The 18,169-nt window shown below is 37.0% G+C and overlaps 1 long non-coding RNA gene across 1 annotated transcript in view; it reads left to right on the forward strand.

The window, feature by feature from the left end:
* The window catches only part of LOC147584842 (uncharacterized), a 272,050-nt gene that overhangs the window by 203,346 nt on the left and 50,535 nt on the right, over positions 1-18,169 (forward strand). Inside the window, exon 2 of the long non-coding RNA XR_015253815.1 lies at positions 7,531-7,638. This is a non-coding gene — a long non-coding RNA (uncharacterized LOC147584842). The remainder of the gene's footprint in view (positions 1-7,530; positions 7,639-18,169) is intronic.

The following is an 18,169-nucleotide window of genomic DNA, read 5'->3' on the forward strand; positions in this document are numbered from 1 at the left end:
CTGTCCAGTTTTCCCAACACCGTTTATTGAAGAAACTGTCTTTTCCCCATTTTATATCCTTGCCTCTTTTGTCATAGATTAACTGCCCATATATGCATGGGTTTATTTCTGAGCGCTCTATTTTTTTTCCCATTGATCTATTTGTTTATTTTGTACCAGTACCACACTGTAGTGTATCTTGGAATCTGGAATTGTAATACTTCCAGTTTTTTTCTTCTTTCTCAAGATTGCTGTGAGTGTTCAGGGTCTTTTGTGGTTTCATACAAATTTTAATATTGTTGTTTATATTTCTGTGAAAAATGTTTTTGGTATTTTGATATGGTTTACATTGAATCTATAGATTACTTTGGGTAGTATGGACATTTTAACAATATTAATTCTTCCAATCCCTGAGCAAGGAATACCTTTCCATTTGTTTGTGTCTTCTTCAATTTCTTGCATCAGTGTTTTATAGTTTTCAGAATGCAGATCTTTGGGGGCACCTGGGTGATTCAGTCAGTTAAGCATCCAACTCTTGATTTCAGCTCAGGTTATGATGTCATGGTTCATGGAAGTGAGCCCCTCCCTCATCAGGCTCCATGTTGATAACATGTTATCAACATGGAGTCTGCTTGGGATTCTCCCTCTCTCTCTCTGTCTCTCTGCCCCCCCCCCAAATAAAAATAAATCAACTTAAAAAAAATAATGCAGATCTTTCACCTCCTTGGTTAAGTTTATTCCTAGGTATTTTATTCTTTTTGGTATAATTGTAATGGTATTTTAATTTCTCCTTCTGTTACTTTGTTGTTAGAATGTAGAAACATAACTGATTTCTGTGTATTAATTTTGCATCCTGAAGCTCTGCTGAATTAACTTATTATTTCTGCTGGTCTTTTGATGGAGTCTTAAGGATTTTTTGTGTATAGTATCATGTCATCTGCAAATAGTGACAGTTTAACTTCTTCCTTACCAGTCTGGATGGTTTTTATTTTTTTTTTCTTGTCTGAGTGCGGTGGCTAGAACTTCCAGTACTATATTGAATAAAAGTGGCAAGAATTGACATACTTGTCTTGTTCCTGATCTTAGAGGAGAAGCTCTCTGTTTTTTACAAATATGACGTTAGCTGTTAGTTTTTCATATATGGACCTTCATCAGGTTGAAGTGTGTTCCCTCTAAACTCACTTTGTTGATAGATTTTATTATAAACATTAATTGAATATTGTTGAATGACTTTTCTGCACCTATTGGGATGATCATATGATTTTTATTATTTGTTTCGTTAATGTGATGTGTCATATTGATTTGCAAATATTGAACCATCCTTGCTTCCCCAGAATAAATCCTGCTTGATCATGATGAATGATCCTTTTAATGTTTTGCTGAATGTGGGTTCCTAATATTTTGTTGAGGATTTTTGCATCTATGTTCATCAGGGATATTTGTCTGTAGTTTTCTTTTCTTGTAATATCTTTGTCTGGTTTTGGTTTCAAGGTAATGCTGGTCTCACAGAATGTATTTATAAGCTTTTCTTCTTCTATTTTTTTATAATAGATATTAAATCTTCTCTGAGAAGAATAGGTATTAACTCTTTCTTAAATGTTTGGTAGAATTCACCTGTGAATAGATCTGGTTCTGGACTTTTGTGTGTTTGAAGTTTTTTGATTACCATTTCAATTTTGTTACTAGTGATTGATCTGTTCAGATTTTCTATTTCTTCTGGATTCAGTTTTGGACGATTATATGTTTGTAGGAATTTATCCATTTCCTCTTGGCTTTCCAATTTGTTGTTATATAATATTTCATACTATTCTTTTATAGTCTTTTGTATTTCTGTAATTTCAATTATTCTTTTTTGTTTCTGATTTTGTTTATGTGGGTTCTCTTTTTTCTTAATGAATCTGGCTCAGGATTTATTAATTTTCCTTATTTTTTCAAAGAACAAGCTCTTAGTTTCATTGATCTTTTCCATTGTTTTTACTCTCTATTTCATTCATTTCATTTACTTCTTTATTATTCCTTCCTTGCACTCATGTTGGGATTTGTTTTTTCTTCTTTTTATGGTTCATTTAGGTGTAAGTTTAGATTGTTAATTTGAGTTTTCTTGTTTCTTGAGGTAGGCCAGTATTGCTCTGAATTTCCCTTTTAGAACTGCTTTTGCTGCGTCCCAGATATTTTAGAGTTATTTTCATTTTCATTTGTTTCAATGTATTTTTTAAATTTCTTCTTTGAGAACTTTGCTGACTCATTGGTTATTTAGTAACATGTTATTCAAACTTCACATACTTGTGGGTTTTTATCTTATGATTCATTTCTAGTTTCACACTGTTGTAATTGGAAAAGATACTTGATAATTCCATTTTTTTAAATGTATTGAGATTTGTTTGTGTTCTAACATGTGATCTACCCATGGGAATGTTTTATGTGCCCTTGAAAAGGGTTTGTATTCTGTCCTTTTTGTATGAAATGTTCTGTATACATCTGTTATCTCCATCTGTGAAATGTATCATTCAAAAACACTCCTCATTGATTTTCTGCCTAGATAATCTATCTATTGTTGTAAGTGGGATGTATTATATTATGGTCATTTTCTTTCTTTATATTTGTTAATATTTGTTTTTGTATTTAATTGCTCTGATGTTGGATGCATAGATATTTATAATCCTCTTGTTGGATTGATCCCATTATAATTATGTAATACCCTTCTTTGTCTTTTGTTACAGTCTTTGTTTTAAAGTCTTTTTTTTTTCTGATATAAGTATTGTTATGCTGGATTTTTTTCACTTCCGTTTTCATGGAGCATCTTTTTCCATCCTTTCATTTTCAGTCTGTATATATCTTTAGGTCTGAAGTGAGGCTCTTGTAGGCAGCATACTGATGGGTCTTTTTTTTTTTTTTAATCTATTCTGTCATCCTATGTCTTTAGATTGGGGCATTTAGACAATTTATATTTAAAGTAATTTTTGGTAGGTATTATTTATTTATAGGCATCATTTATAGATAGGTATTATTTATCGCCATCTTGTTAATTGTTTCTGATTGTTTTTGTAGTTCATCTCTGTTCCTTTATTCTTCTCTTGCTCTTTCACTGTGATTGGTGAGTTTCTATATTATTGTTTGGCTTTTTCTTTATTTTGTCTTATTTTTTATTTTGGTGTGTGTGTGTGTGTGTTTGTGTGTGTGTGTGTGTGTGTGTGTGTGTGTGTGTGTCTGTTACAGGTCTTACATTTGGGGTTATCATGAGGATCATATATAACATCCTGACTATAGCAGTCTATATTAAGTTGATGGTCATTTTAGTTTGAAGACATTCTCTGTTTTACCTTCCCTTCCACATTTTATGTATCGTTGTTGTAGTTTACTTCTTTTCATTCATAATTTTGTATGTCTAATTATGACTTTTTCCTTTCCACTTAAAGAAGTCCATTCAACATTTCTTGTAGGACTGGCTTAGTAGCGATAAACTCCTTTAACTTTTGTTTGTTTGGTAAACTTTTTATCTCTCCTTTAGTCCTGAATGATAACCTTGCCTGGTAAAGTAATCATGGTTTATAGATTTTTTTTTTCCCTTCAACACTTTGAATATATCATGCCACTCCCTTCTGGCCTCCAAATTTCTGCTGAACAATTAGTTGGTAGCTGGTGGGATTTTCCTTGTATGTAAATTCTTGCTTCTGTCTTGCTACTTTTAAAATTCTCTCTTCACCTCTAATCTTTGACATTTTAATTACTGTGTGTTGTGATGTGGACCTCACTGGGTTTATCTTGTTTGGAACTCTCTCTATATTCTGAATCTGGATGTCTACTTCCTTCCCTAGGTGAAGGAAACTTTCTGCTATTATTTCTTCAAATAAATGTCTGCCTCTTTCTCTTTTATCCTTCTGGGACCCCTATAATGCAAATGTTTGTTTGCTTGATGTTGTCCAAGTGGTCCTTTAACCTATCCTAATTTTTTAAATTCCTTTTTCTTCTTGCTTTTCAGCTTGAGTGTTTCCATTACCCTGTCTTCCAGATCACTGATCTGTCCTTCTGCATCCATTAATCTGTTGATTCCCTCTAATGTATTTTTTGTTTCAGTTATTGTATTCTTCTACTCTGGCTGGTTCTTGTTTATATTTTCTATCTCTTTGTTGAAGTTCTCAGTATGTTCTTTCACCCTTCTCTTCATTCTGGTGAGCATCTTAACAATAATTGCTTAAACTCTTTATCGGGCCTATTGCTTATCTCCATTCACTTACGTTTTACTTTCTTTTTCCTGAAGTTTTGTTTTGTTCTTTCATTTGGAGCATATTCCTCTTTTCCCCATTTTTACTTGACTTTCTGTGTTCATTTCGATAAATTAGGTGGAACAATTATTTTTCCTAAACTTGAAGGAGTGGTCTTGTCTCTGGTCATCCCTTGTGTGGGCTGTGTGTGTCTGGTGACTTTCTCTGGCTGGCTGAACCTGTGGCTGGCATGGGTTGTGGGGCACTCTGTGCTGGAGCTATTTTGGTGGGATAGCTGGAGCTGAAGTGTGCATTGGCCAGGGCAGTCCTGTGGCTCTCCATTCAGAGGGTGTCTTGACAGGACAGCCAAAGTGGGTGCACATGGGCAGAGCAGGTTTCAGGGCTCTACGTGGAGACAGTACCCTGGTAGGACTGCTGCTTCTGAAGCTGAAGAAGGTGTAAGCTGGGTTATCTGGGACTCTTTGCCCAGAGGGTGTCCTTGCAGGGTAGCTGGAGCCAAGGTAGGGCACAGATTGGGGAGTCCTGGGATGCTCTGAGCCGGGGACACCCTGGCAGGACAGCTGTAGCTGAAGGGGGCATTAGCTTGGGCAATCCCAGGGCTTTCTCCACGGAGGCTGCTCTGGTAGGACAGCTAAAGCTGAAGTGGATGCAAGTTAGAATGTTCTGAGGCTTTCCACACAGGGGAGAAGGACAGGACAGCTGAAGCTGAAGTGGGTGCAAGTTGAATGTCCCACCATGCTCAGCACAAGAGGTCCCCTGGTGGGGGTCTGGAGCCAAGGAAGGCATGGGCCTGAATTTCCCATGGTGCTGTGTACAGGGGACACCATGGTGGGGTGGCTGCAGCAGAAGCAGGCATCAGCTGGGAGGTCCTGGAGCACCCTTCACCAGGGGTGCCGTAGCAAGCCATCCAGAGCCAAAGTAGTGCAGGCCTGGAGTGTTCCAGGGTGCTTTGGGATTGTGTCAATTTGGTATGGCAGCTGGAGCTGTAGTGAGTGTGCACCACCCTGGGACCACCTCGGTAGGATGGCTGGGGCTGGTGTAATCTAGAGACCTGGGACTCACTGAGGCGGTAAGCCAGTTAGCGTGATAAGATTCTGTTCAAGTCCAAGCCATCAACGTGGAGGAGGAACAAAAATCATGGCGTTCACCAGCCTTCTGACCAGGAGAGAGTTCTAGCAGCTCCTCCACTGTTTGGATCTAGTTTCTCTATATTCTAGTTGCTCTTTTTAACTGAGGCTTTTTATCTTTCCCCACTGGGGTCCAAGGCAGACAAATCTGCTTGTGGCTCCTCAGTACTGTCCCTTCCACTATAGTTCACGGCATCTGGGGTGAGGGTTTCCTTTATTTCTGTGTCCATTTTTCTTGCCTTCCTCTTTGTTTTTTGTTTTGTTTTGTTGTTTTTGTTGTTGTTGTTGTTGTTGTTGTTTGGTTTTTTGTTTTGTTTTGTTTTTTGGTTTTTTGGTTTTTTTTGGCTGTGCAGAAGCTGTTCAGTCAGCCCTCAGTTCTTCAGGGGGAATTTCTCTGTAAATTGCTGTATCTGTGGAGGAGGTGAGCTCAGGATCTCTCTGAGTTGCCACTTGGGCCAGAACTCTCCTAGGCTGGGAGATCTAAAAAGGACTTATCTTCAAGTTTGGCGATGCATTTTTTCTGCCTGCTCAAAGCTGCTATTGAAACCCGCTAGTGAGTTTTTTGTATCAGTAATTGTACTTTTCAGTTCAAGAATTTTTGTTTGGTTCCTATTTATAATTTCTGTCTCTTTATTGCTATGTTCTATTTATTTGTACATTGCTCCCCTGGATTCCATTAGCTCTTTGTGGCTTCCTTTAGCTCTTTGAGTACATTTAAAACAGTTGCCTTAAAGTCTATGTCTATCAAGTGTACTGTCTCTGCTACCATAAGGACCTACCTCCTATTGAGCTAATCCTATCTGTGACTCTAGGTTGGCCTGTCTCTCCAGATTTTAAGGTGTCAGTTTTCCCTGTGACCTCAGTTCTTTGATATTTGGTTTGCTGACTGTTTTTGGTTGTTTGTAAGCCTAGAAATGATGACTTCCAAGCAATCTGCATATGGAAGCTGAAAATGGAAGTTTCTTCCCATTTGTATTGTTTTCCTTTTTGTTCTCTCCATTTTTTATTTCTCTGTTTTGTTTTGCTTTTTCCCTGTCTTCCATTTGGTAACTTGAAAATACTTTAAAATTACATTTTTATATCTTATAGTGATTTTGAGAAAATCTTTCTGTACCAGTCTTTTTTATAGTTCTTGCTCTAATTATTCAATTATATATGATAAGGGGTTTTTTTTTTGGGGGGGGGGAGGGGAGGGTGATAGTGAGGTTCATGGAGTCCAGAGCCGACAACCAAGAAAGAATTCTTGAAGACGTCATTGGTGCAGAAAGGTGATTTTATTGAAGCATGGGGACAGGACCCATGGGCAGGAAGAGCTGCCCTGGGGCCATGAGGAGAAACTGGTTATATACTACGGAGTTGGGGAGGTAAAGTCCAAGGGAAGTTTACAGTGAGATTTTCATATGCTAAAGAAGACTCAGGATACTGGAGGCCTACCTATTGTCAAGCTAAGGTTGTTTTTCCCTCTAGCAAAACATTAACATTAAGACAGTAGAGTTCCTATAGAAACATTTTACTCTGCCAGCCTCAAGTATTTGTCAATGGACTGCAGGTTATAAGGAAATTTAGTTCTATCTGCCACTTCCTTCAGCCTTTGTTTCCCACATCACTATGGAGGGGTGATGGAGACTTAGGTCCTGCAGGACTATGATTTCTATCAGTTACCCATTTCTTCACCCCTTTCCTTTGTTCTTGGGCAGCCAAGAGTGCCCGAGAAATATCACATATATCCCACCTGGTTGGAAGGGGGATGTTTGTGGCCTGTCAGCTTGCCTTATGCTCCCTCGTCCATATATACATAACAAGTGTAATGCACAATATATATGTTATATATTCATACATATACACACACGCATGTTCAACCAAGGTTGTAGTACCTATATTTTTTAGTTTTCTAGTTTCCGTGTTTGATCCTTTGGCATCTTAGGGTCTTGCAGATCCTGGAGAACTGCTCCCTCCAGGGCTGATAATTCCTAGAGAAAGTAAACGATTTACCTATAAATGTGCCTTTCATATGCAAGCCAATTAATCCGCCCCCGCCCCTCACCTCCTGTATCTAGCTCTTATACCTCTATCCTCCTAACCAACCTAAGATAAGATACCAGAGAGCTCAAGACAGCCCCTGCACCCTAGAGCTCCCTGAAATTATTCAAAGTAGCCAATACCATGCCTTGTCATACTGCTTTCCTTTGTTTTTCCCACAGAAACTACAGTAAAGACTCTTGCCCACATTTTCCCTGCCTCCTGACCAACCATGGTGCTTCCCCATGTGGCCCTGCATGATGTGCCAAGCACCCTGTTTCTAGGAGTCTGTAAGTATAAAAACTTACTCTTTCATGACAGTCATGTTTGTGTCTACGTGTCTTGCCATGTCTGATTAAAACAAATGCTGGGTAGTATTAAAACAACGGTCTGCTAGTATTGACATTTACCAGTTAGAATCCCTCTCTCTTTTTACATGTCTTAACCACTCCCATTTATATAATGTGTCTCAACTATTTCCTCTACATACATTTGAAACTACCCAGACATTACTGTAATTTTGGATTTAACCATCAGATATCATTTTGAAAACTCTGTAGGAAAATTACCCATATATTTAGTCTTTCTACTATTTTTTCATCCTTCCTGATATGGCAAGAGTGCTTCTGATGAGGGATCAAGGGGAAGGCTGAGGGTAAAACACAAGCTAACAACCCCCCCTCACCCCCCCAGTGTGAGATATGTGTGATATTCCTCAGGGACTCCTGGATGCCCAAGGACAAAGAAAGGAAAGACAACAAATGATTAACAGATAGAGATCACAGTCATGCAGGGCATGAGTCTCCATCAGTTTACAAATGTTTTGGTAAATTATAAGAAAAAGGCAATCTTATTAATAGCCTAATCTACAGAAACCTGTAGACTCAGTTTCCCGGAGCCCCACCATCACCCCTCCATAGGGATATGGGGAACAAAGGCAAGTAGGAAATGACAGGTAAAATTAAATTTCTTTATAACCCACAGCTCATTGGCAACTACTTGAGGCAAATAAAGAATATAACATTTCTCCAGGAATCTCCTAATGTTAATGTTAATGCCTTACTAGAGGAAAAACAACCTTAGCTTGATAATAGCAAGGCCTCGGGCATCTTAGGAGTCCTCTTTAGCATATCAAAGTCCCTCTGGAGGCCTCCCTTTTGTCTTTACCTCCTTCTATTCCATTGTATGTAACCAGTCACTATTTACAACCCCACTGCAGCTCTTCCTGCCCTTGGATCCTGTCCTGTGCTTTAATAAAATCACCATTTTTGCCCCAAAGACATCTTTAAGAATTCTTTCTTGGCCAATGGCCCTGGACCCTAAGAACACCCATCACCCCAAAACTTAATCTCTTCTATTATCATTTCCTTTCTGCAAGAAGAGAACTTCTTCTGGGGCGCCTGGGTGGCGCAGTCGGTTAAGCGTCCGACTTCGGCCAGGTCACGATCTCGCGGTCCGTGAGTTCGAGCCCCGTGTCAGGCTCTGGGCTGATGGCTCAGAGCCTGGAGCCTGTTTCCAATTCTGTGTCTCCCTCTCTCTCTGCCCCTCCCCCGTTCATGCTCTGTCTCTCTCTGTCCCAAAAATAAATAAACGTGGAAAAAAAAAAAATTTAAAAAAAAAAAAAAAAAAGAAGAGAACTTCTTCTTACAGCACCTGGGAAGTGTGTCACTGCCTTCTGTTCCCCATGATGTTTAGTGAGAACTTGTTGCCATTCAAATAGTTTTTCCATAGAGGTAGAAGTCATTTTTTTCCCAAGATTGACTGTGGTGTGTTTTGGTCTGGTCTGATTCTTTGGGTATATCCTATTGGGGATTTGCTTAGCTTAGTGCATCTGTAGTTTTATATCTTTTGCCAATTCGGGAAGTTTTTATCCAGTGTTTCTTTGAGTACTTTTTGAATTTCACCGTCTTCCCCACTCCTTCTGAGACTCCTATGGCAAAAAATATTTGATCTTGCACTATAATCCCACAGGTCTGAAGCTCTGTTCATCTTTTTTTTTTTTTAAGTGTATTTTATGTGTGTCATTAACATTGGGTAATTTCTGATATTTCTAATATTGTTCTACTTTTATATTCACTGATTCTTTCATTCTGTTTATTCGGCCTTGGAGCCCATCCACTATGTGTTTTACTTTACTTATATTTTCTTAGTTTTAAATTTTTATTTGGTTATATTTAGTATCTTCTATTTCTTTGGTAAGACTTTCTATATTTTTCCATTTTTTTTTCAAGAATGCTCACAATTGCTCATTGAAGCATTATTGTAATAACAGCTTTAGAAATCTTTGGAAGATAATTCTGACATTCCTGTCATCTTGTTTGCATGTATTGGTTGAGTGTTTTTGGTTTTGGTTTTCCTAATTCAGGTTTAAATTTCCTGATTCTTTGTATGACAAGCTCGTGATGTTTTCATTGAAATCAGGATATTTTAATATTGTATTATGATATTTTGGATATTTTAGGATTAAATATCTATTAGTAGAAGGATTAAAACCTTCTATTTTAGCCGGCTCCCTCTATACTACATTAGCAAGAGAAGAGGGGAAAGGTGATCCTGCTGCATTACTGCCTGCTGGAGTAGAAGTGTAGGTTTCCCACTGGGCTTCTATTGACAAACAAGGGGATGAGAGTGTTCTAGTTACTGGAGTCAAGGGGTGGGAGCTTCTACTCTCTGAACAGTATCCTCAGATAACACTCTGGCTGAGAAGGTTAAGAGTGTCTCATTTCTGTTCCCCCCATGGCCTCTAATTATATCACAGGGGAATATGAGTTTTGGGGATCACTCTCATTCTCTGCTAGGCCTCCTCCAACATTATCCCTGTGTGTGGGAGAAGAGGAACTTCATTACTTCTCTGAGAAAATAGAATTCCAGTCTCCCCAGTGACACCATGGGGCTGAGTGGGCCTTCATAATATCCTGGGGATGAAAATCCCATCTTTATACTTAGCTTTCTTTCATAACACACCATGGTGAGTGTCTTGGGGGTACCTTATTACAGCATGGCAAGGATGGAGGTCTGAGTTTCTCACTCTGTCTTTGTGGGCAAGGATGAGTGAGTCTCTGCCATATTTTCTGTGGTAGTTGGCTAGAGTCGAAAAATTAATATCTAATAGTTTTTAGTCTTACTAGGCTTTCCCTTTTCCTGTTTTTTGTTTTTGTTTTTTGTTTTTTGTGTTGTTTGGTTTGGTTAGAGAGGGCTTTTCTTTTCTGCACTTACTGGTGTTTCTGGGTTGCCAGCTACATTGGCATTTGTTTCTAAAATAAATGTTTATTTTTCCCATTAAGTTATGAAGGTTTTTTTTTTTTATAGGAAAGCCCAACTTTGCTTTTTAAAATTTACTTTGGAATCTTGGGTATTTGTCATTTAAATAGCTATTAATCAACTGAGAAGGAACTTTTGAAGGCAGGGGCTGTGTCTTATTGACTTTTCTCTCTGGAGTCTGGCAAAGCACCTAGAAATCCCACAAATATTTAAGAAGTTGAATTGAATACTAATAATTCATTAAAATACATGATGAATTCATGCAAACAGTAAATATCAACAGAGATAAAGGAGAGAAAAATGGCTTCCAGCAGGGGTTTTTAGTGAAATGTACCAACAAGGTAGAATTTGAGCTCCACTTTAAAGAATGTGTTAAAATTTTAGAGGCAAAGATGGAGAGGAAGATCATTTCATTTAGATGTAGGGTGAAGGTAGGTTCAGACACAGAAAAGCACCAGGCATTTTGGAGCCATTTTGTGGTTAAAAGGCTTATGAAGACAAATAGTTAAAGCTGAAAATGCATGTTGCAGCTGACTAGGGAATTGTATTTTATTCTATGTGCAATAGCGATCCATTGTAGGCTTTCAGGAAATGCTTCCTTAATGTGTAAACACCACAGGAGCATTATTCCATATGTGATTGATGGTACTTCATTCTATGACATCAGGCACTTACAGTTGAGACCAGCTTTTGCTTCATCATCTTGCTAGTATTTTTAAGTAACAAACGCACTTTTTTAGTCTTGTATCTTATTATGAATAATGTCCTACCACAACAAAATAAACAAAAAACCCTTCATATTACAAAATTTGAATAGCCTATCCTTTATAATAAAAGCATACAAAACCTTAAAGGTGGAACAAAATCTATTCAGTATCACGTCCTACTGGTGATGTGTTATTGAATGTAATGACCTTTTAAACTTTGAAAATTAATTAGTCTCTTTTTCCTACTAAAAGCAGATTTTGAAAGCCAGACAGTATATATTGGTGGTTAAAATCTTGGACTCTTCCTCCGACTGCCTGGGTCTAAATGCCATCTCTGTTACAGCCATATAAACTTGAACAAGTTATTTAAACTCTGTAAGCAAGAATTCATTCATCTAATAAAATGAAGTTAGCCATTTTATTTGTTTTCTGTTACTGTGTAAAAATTATTGCAAATAAGGCAGCTTAAAGTCGTACCTTTCTTCGAGTTTTTTATTGTGGTAAAATGCATAAAACTGACCATCTTAACCATTTATAAGTGTACAGTAAAATGTTATTAAATGCATTCATGGTGTAATACAACCATCAGTAGCATCCATCTCCATAAATCATTTAATCTTGTAAAAACAAATGTTGTATTATTAAACAATAACTTCCCATTCCCCCATCTCCAAACACTGTTCTACTTTCTGCCTCTATAATATTGACTACTTTAAGTACTTCCTATAAGTGGCATCATATAGTATTTGTCTTTTTGTGACTGGCTTCTTTCACTTAGCGTGATGTCCTCAAGATTCACCCATATCACATCATATTGCAGAATTGTCTTCCTTTTTAAGGCTGAATAATGTTCCATTGTATGTATATACTGCAGTTGGCTTATCCATTTATCAATTGATAGACTCTTGGGTTGCTTCTACATTTTAGCTATTGTAAATAATGCTGCTGTGAACATGGGTGTACAAATATCTACTTGAGACCCTGCCTTTAATTCTTTGGCAATCCAGAAGTGGAACTGTTGGATCATTTACTTAGTAATTCTGTTTTTAATTTTGGGGGCAACTACCATACTGTTTTCCATAGCAACAATACCATCTTACATTCTTATCAGTAGAATAAAAGGGTTCCAATTTCTCTGTATCCTAGTCAACACTTATTGTTTTGTTCTTTTGATAGTAGCCATTTTAATGGATCTGAGAAGTATCTAACTGTGGTTTCGATTTGGATTTCCCAAAGGATTAGTGATAATGAGCATCTTTACATGTGTTTATTGGCTATCTGTATATCTTTTTTAGAAAAGTATTTACTCCAGTACATTACCCAATTTTTAATTGGATTGTCTGGTTTTTGTTGTTGAGTTTTAGGAGTTCTCTACATATTCTAGATATTAATCCTTGTTACCAGATATAAGGTTTGTAAATATTTTTCCTGTTCTGTGAATTATACTCTGTTACAGTGTCTTTGATGCACAATTTTTTAAAAATTTTATAAAGTCCAATTTTTATGTTTTGTTACCTGTGACTATGGTGTCATATCCAAGAAATATTTGCCACATCCAATGTGGTAAAGTCTTTGTCCAAGAGTTCCTCTTCTTCTAGGAGTTTATTGTTTTGGGTCTTACATTTAGGTCTTTTATCCACTTTGAGTTAAGTTTTCTACACAGTATCAGGTAAGGGTCCAACTTCATTCTTTTGTATAAGGATATCTAGTTTTCCCAGAACCATTTGTTGAAAGGAGTGTTCTTTCCCCATTGAACAGTCTTGGCACCCTCATCAAAAATCATTGGACTATAGGATGAGGGTTTACTTCTGGGCTGCCTATTCTATTCCATTGGTCTATAGTTGTCTCTATGCCACTACCATTTTGGTTTGATTGCTATCATTTGTACTCAGCTTTGAAATCAATAAGTATGCGTCTTCCAGTTTTGTTCATTTTTGAGATTATTTTACTCAAAATCTCCTAAGATTCCATATGGCTTATAGGCTGCATTTTTCCATTTCTGAAAAAAAATACGAAAAAGTCATTGGGATTTTGATAGGGATTACATTGAATATGTAGATCACTTGAGTAGTATTAACATTGTAACAACTTTAAGTTTTCTAATCCATTAACATGGAGTGTTTCCATGTATTTATGTCTTCTTTAATTTCTTCCAGGAATGTTTGCAAGTTTTCATTGTACAAGTCTTTCACCTCCTTAGTTAATTCCAAAGTATTTTATTCCTTGTGATATTATGGTGACTGGGACTGTTTTTGTAATTTCCATCTCAAATTGTTCATTGATAGTGTATAGAAATGCAACTATTTTTGTCTTTTGGCTTTATATCCTGCTACTTCATTAAATTCATTTACTAAGGCTAACAGTTTTTTTTGTGGAATCTTTAGAGTTTTCTACATATAAGGTCATATCTGTGGACAGATATAAATTTAATTCTTCCTTTCCAATTTGGAAATTAGAAAATTATTCTTGCCTCCTTTCTCTGGGTAGAGATTCCAGTACTATGTGGAATAATATGGTTAAAGAAGGCATACTTGTCTTGTTCCTGATCTTAGAGGAAAAGATTTCAGTCATTCACCATTGATTATATTGCTCACTGTGAGTTTTTCATATATATCTTTTATTATGTTAAGATAGTTTTTTTCTAAGCCTCATTTTTTGTGTTTTTATTATGAAAAAGTGTTGAATTTTGTCAAATGCTTTTCCAGCATCAATTAAGATGATCATATTGGGGTTTTTTTTCCTTTATTCTGTTAATGTGGTGTATTACATCGATTGACTTTTATTGAACCATACTTGCATTCCAGGAATAAACCCAACTTGGTCATGGTGTATAATCATCTTAATATGCTGCTGAATTCAGCTTCTTAGTTAGTTGTATAGCTATTTTTCTGTAAATATCCATAAGGGATATTGGTGTGTAGTTTTGTTTGTTTTTTGTAGTGTCTTCATCTGGCTTTGGTATCAGTGTAATAATACAAGTCTCATTGATTGAATTAAGAAGTGTGCCCTCTTCAATTTTGGGGGAAAAGTTTGAGTAGAATTGATATTAATTCTTCTTTAAATGTTTGGTAGAATTCATCAGTGAAGTCATCAGACGTACAGCTTTCCTTGGGAGATTTTTAATTATTGATTCAATTTGCTTCCTGGTTGTAGATCTATTCACATTTTCTATTTCCTTGTGCAGTCTTAGTAGGTTTTGTGTTTCTAGGAATTTCTCCATTTCTTCTTGGTGACCTGACTTATTGGCATGTAATTATTCCCAGTGATCTTTTATAATCCAATTTATTTCTACAGAATCGATAGTAATGTCTAAACTTTCATTTCTAATTTTAGTAACTTGAAATTTTTGTCCATTTTTATTAGTCTAAGTAAAGGCTATTCAATTTTGTTGATGTACTTAAACCAATTTTAATTTTTTTTTCTACTCTTTTTATTTATTATTTATTTCCATCTGTTCTGATCTTTATTATTTCCTTCCTTCTGCTAGCTTTGGGTTGTTTTTCCCCCCTAGTTCCTTAAGTTGTAAAATTAGGTTATTTGAAACGTTCTTGTTTTTTAATGTAGGTGTTTATAAATACGTTTTCCCACTAGTCCCACTTTCACTTGTCCCTTAAGTTTTGGTATGTATGTTTTCATTTTAACTTATCTAATTGGTTTATTTCTTGTTTTACTTATTTACAATTTTTATTGAGGTATAATTGGCATATAGTATTAGGCTAGGGTGTATGGCATAATGATTTGGTATTAGTATACACTGTGAAATGATCACAGTAAGTCTATTACCATCCGTCACCTTGCAAAGTTATAAATTTTTTTCTGATCAGAAGACTATTTAAGATTTAATCTCTTGGCAACTTTCAAATATGCACTATAGTATTATTGACTGTAGTCAATACATTGCATCCCAGGAATTTTTTTTAAGTTTTTATTTTAATCAGCCAGTGTTCCCCACAAACAGGGTACTCCTTAACCCTCATCACCTATTTCACCAATCCCCCCACCTACTTCCCTTCTGGTAACCATCAGTTTGTTCTCTGTATTAAGAATCTGTTTCTTAGTGTGTCTCTTTCTTTTCCTTTACTCATTTGTTTTGTTTCTTAAATTACATATACGAGTGAAATCATATGGTATTTGTCTTTCTCTGACTTATCTCACTTAGCATTATACTCTCTGACACCATCCATGTCATTGTAAATGGCAAGATTCCATTATTTTTATGGCTAAATAAAACTCCATTGTGTATACACACTGTATCTTCTTTATCCATTCATCAGTCAGTGGACACTTGGGGTGCTTCCTTATCTTGGCTATTATAAATAGCTGCTGTAAATTTAGGAGCACACACATCCCTTTGAATTAGTGTTTCTGTACTTTTTGGGTAAATACCCAGTAGTGCAATTGCTGAATCATAAGGTAGTTCTGTTTTTGTTTTCAGATTTTTTTTATTTAAATGAGAGAGAGACAGCATGCCGATGAGCACATGCACACAAGCAGGGCAGAGGGAGAGGGAGAATTCGAAGCAGGCTCCACACTCAGCACAGAGTCTGATGTGGGGCTTCATGCCATAACCCTGGGCTCATGACCTGAGTTGAAATCAAGAGTTGGTTGCTCAACTGACTGGGCCACCCAGGCACCCCAAGGTGGTTCTATTTTAAACTTTTTGAGGAATCTCCATAATGTTTTCAAGAGTGGCCGCAGTAGTTTGCCTTCCCACCAATAGTGCAAGAGGGTTCCTTTTTCTCCACAGCCTCACCAACACCCGTTGTTTCTTGTGTTGTTGATTTTAGCCATTCTGACAGGTGTGAGGTGATATCTCATTGTAATTTAATTTGCATTTCCCTAATGATAAGTGATAATGAGCATCTTTTCATGTATCTGCTGGTCATCTGTGTGTCCTCTTTGGAGACATGTCTGTTCATGTCTTCTGCCCATTTTTTAACTGGATTATTTGATTTTTGGCTGTTGAGTTGGATCAGTTCTTTTTTTTTAATTTTATTTAAATCAAAGTTAGTTAACATATAATATAATAATAGTTTTGGGAGTAGAATTTAGTGATCCATCACTTACACAGAACACCCAGTGCTCATCCAAACAAGTGACCTCCTTAGTACCCATCACTCATTTAGCCCATCCCCCTACCCACCTTAGTCTGTTATCTGTATCTAAGAGTTTCTTATGGTTTGCCTGCTTCGCTGTTTTTATTTTATTTTTCCTTCCCTTCCCCTATGTTCATCTGTTTTGTTTCTTCTTTTATTTTTTTAAGCTTATTCATTTTCGAGAGAGAAAGAGTGTGAGCAGGGGAGGGGCAGAGAGAGAGGCAGACACAGAATCAGAAGCAGGCTCCAGGCTCTGAACTCTGAGCTGTCGGCAGAGCCAAACATAGGTTTCAAACCCAGGAGCTTTGAGATCATGACCTGAGCTGAAGTGGGATGCTTGATCGACTGAGCCACCCAGCACCCCCATCTGTTTTGTTTCCTAAATTCCACATATGAGTGAAATCATCTGACTTTCTCTGATTGGCCATCTGGATGCCTTTGGAAAACTGTCTGTTCATGTCCTCTGCCCATTTATTTACTGGATAATTTGTTTTTTGGGTGTTGAGTTTGATGATTTCTTTACAGATTTTGGATACTAACCTTTTATCTGACATGTCATTTGCAAATATCTTCTTCCATTTGGTAGGCTGCCTTTTAGCTTTGATTATTGTTTCCTTCACTGTGCTTTTTATCTTTTTTTCTTAATTTTAAAAAATGTTTATTTTTGAGGGAGAGAGGCAGAGTGTGAGCAGGGGAGGGGCAGAGAGAGAGGGAAACACAGATCCAAACCAGGCTCCAGGCTCTGAGCTATCGGCACAGAGCCTGACGCAGTGCTGAAACTCATAAGCTGTGAGATCATGACCTGAGCTGAAGTCGGATGCTTAACCAACTGAGCCACCCAGGTGCCCCAGAAGCTTTTTATCTTGATGAGGTCCCAATAGTTCATTTTTGCTTTTGTTTCCCTTGCCTCCAGAGACATGTCTGGTAAGAAGTTCCTGCAGCTGAGGTCAAAGAGGTTGCTGCTTGTTTTCTCCTCTAGGATTTTGATGGTTTCCTGTCTTACATTTAAGTCTTTCATCCATCTTGAGTGTATTTTTGTGTATGGTGTAAGAGAATGGTCCAGCTTCTTTCTTCTGCATATCTCTGTCCAGTTTTTGTAACACCATTTGCTGAACAGACTGTCTTTTTCTCCATTGGATAATCTTCTCTGATTTGTCAAGGATTAGTTGGCCATACATTTGTGGGACCATTTCTGGGTTCTCTATTCTGTTTCATTGATCTATGTGTCTGTTTTTGTGCCCGTACTATACTGTCTTGATGATTACAGCTTTGTAATCCAGCTTAAATCTGGAATTATGATGCCTCCAGTTTTGGTATTCTTTTTCAGGATTGCTTTGGCTATTGGGGGTCTTTCCATACAAATTTTAGAATTGTTTGTTCTCGTTCTGTGAAGAATGCTGGTATTATTTTGAAGGGGATTGCATTGGATGGGTAGATTGCTTTGAGTAGTATGGAAATTTTAACAATATTCTTCCAATCCATGAGCATGGAATGTTTTTCCATTTCTTTCTGTCTTCTTCAGTTTCTTTATAAGCTTTCTATTGTTTTCAGCACACGGATCTTTTACATCTTTGGTAAGGTTTATTCTTAGGTATTTTATGGTTTTTGGTGCAAGGATAAATGGGATCAATTCCTTGATTTCTCTTTCTGTTGCTTTATTATTTGTGTATAGAAATGTCACTGTAAATTGATTTTATATCCTGTGACTTTGCTGAATTCATGTATCAGTTCTAACAGTTTTTTGATGGAGTCTTTCA

This window comes from Puma concolor, chromosome A1 (genome assembly GCF_028749965.1).
Source record: "Puma concolor isolate L17-30 chromosome A1, mPumCon1.1.hap2, whole genome shotgun sequence".
Lineage (NCBI taxonomy): Eukaryota > Metazoa > Chordata > Mammalia > Carnivora > Felidae > Puma > Puma concolor.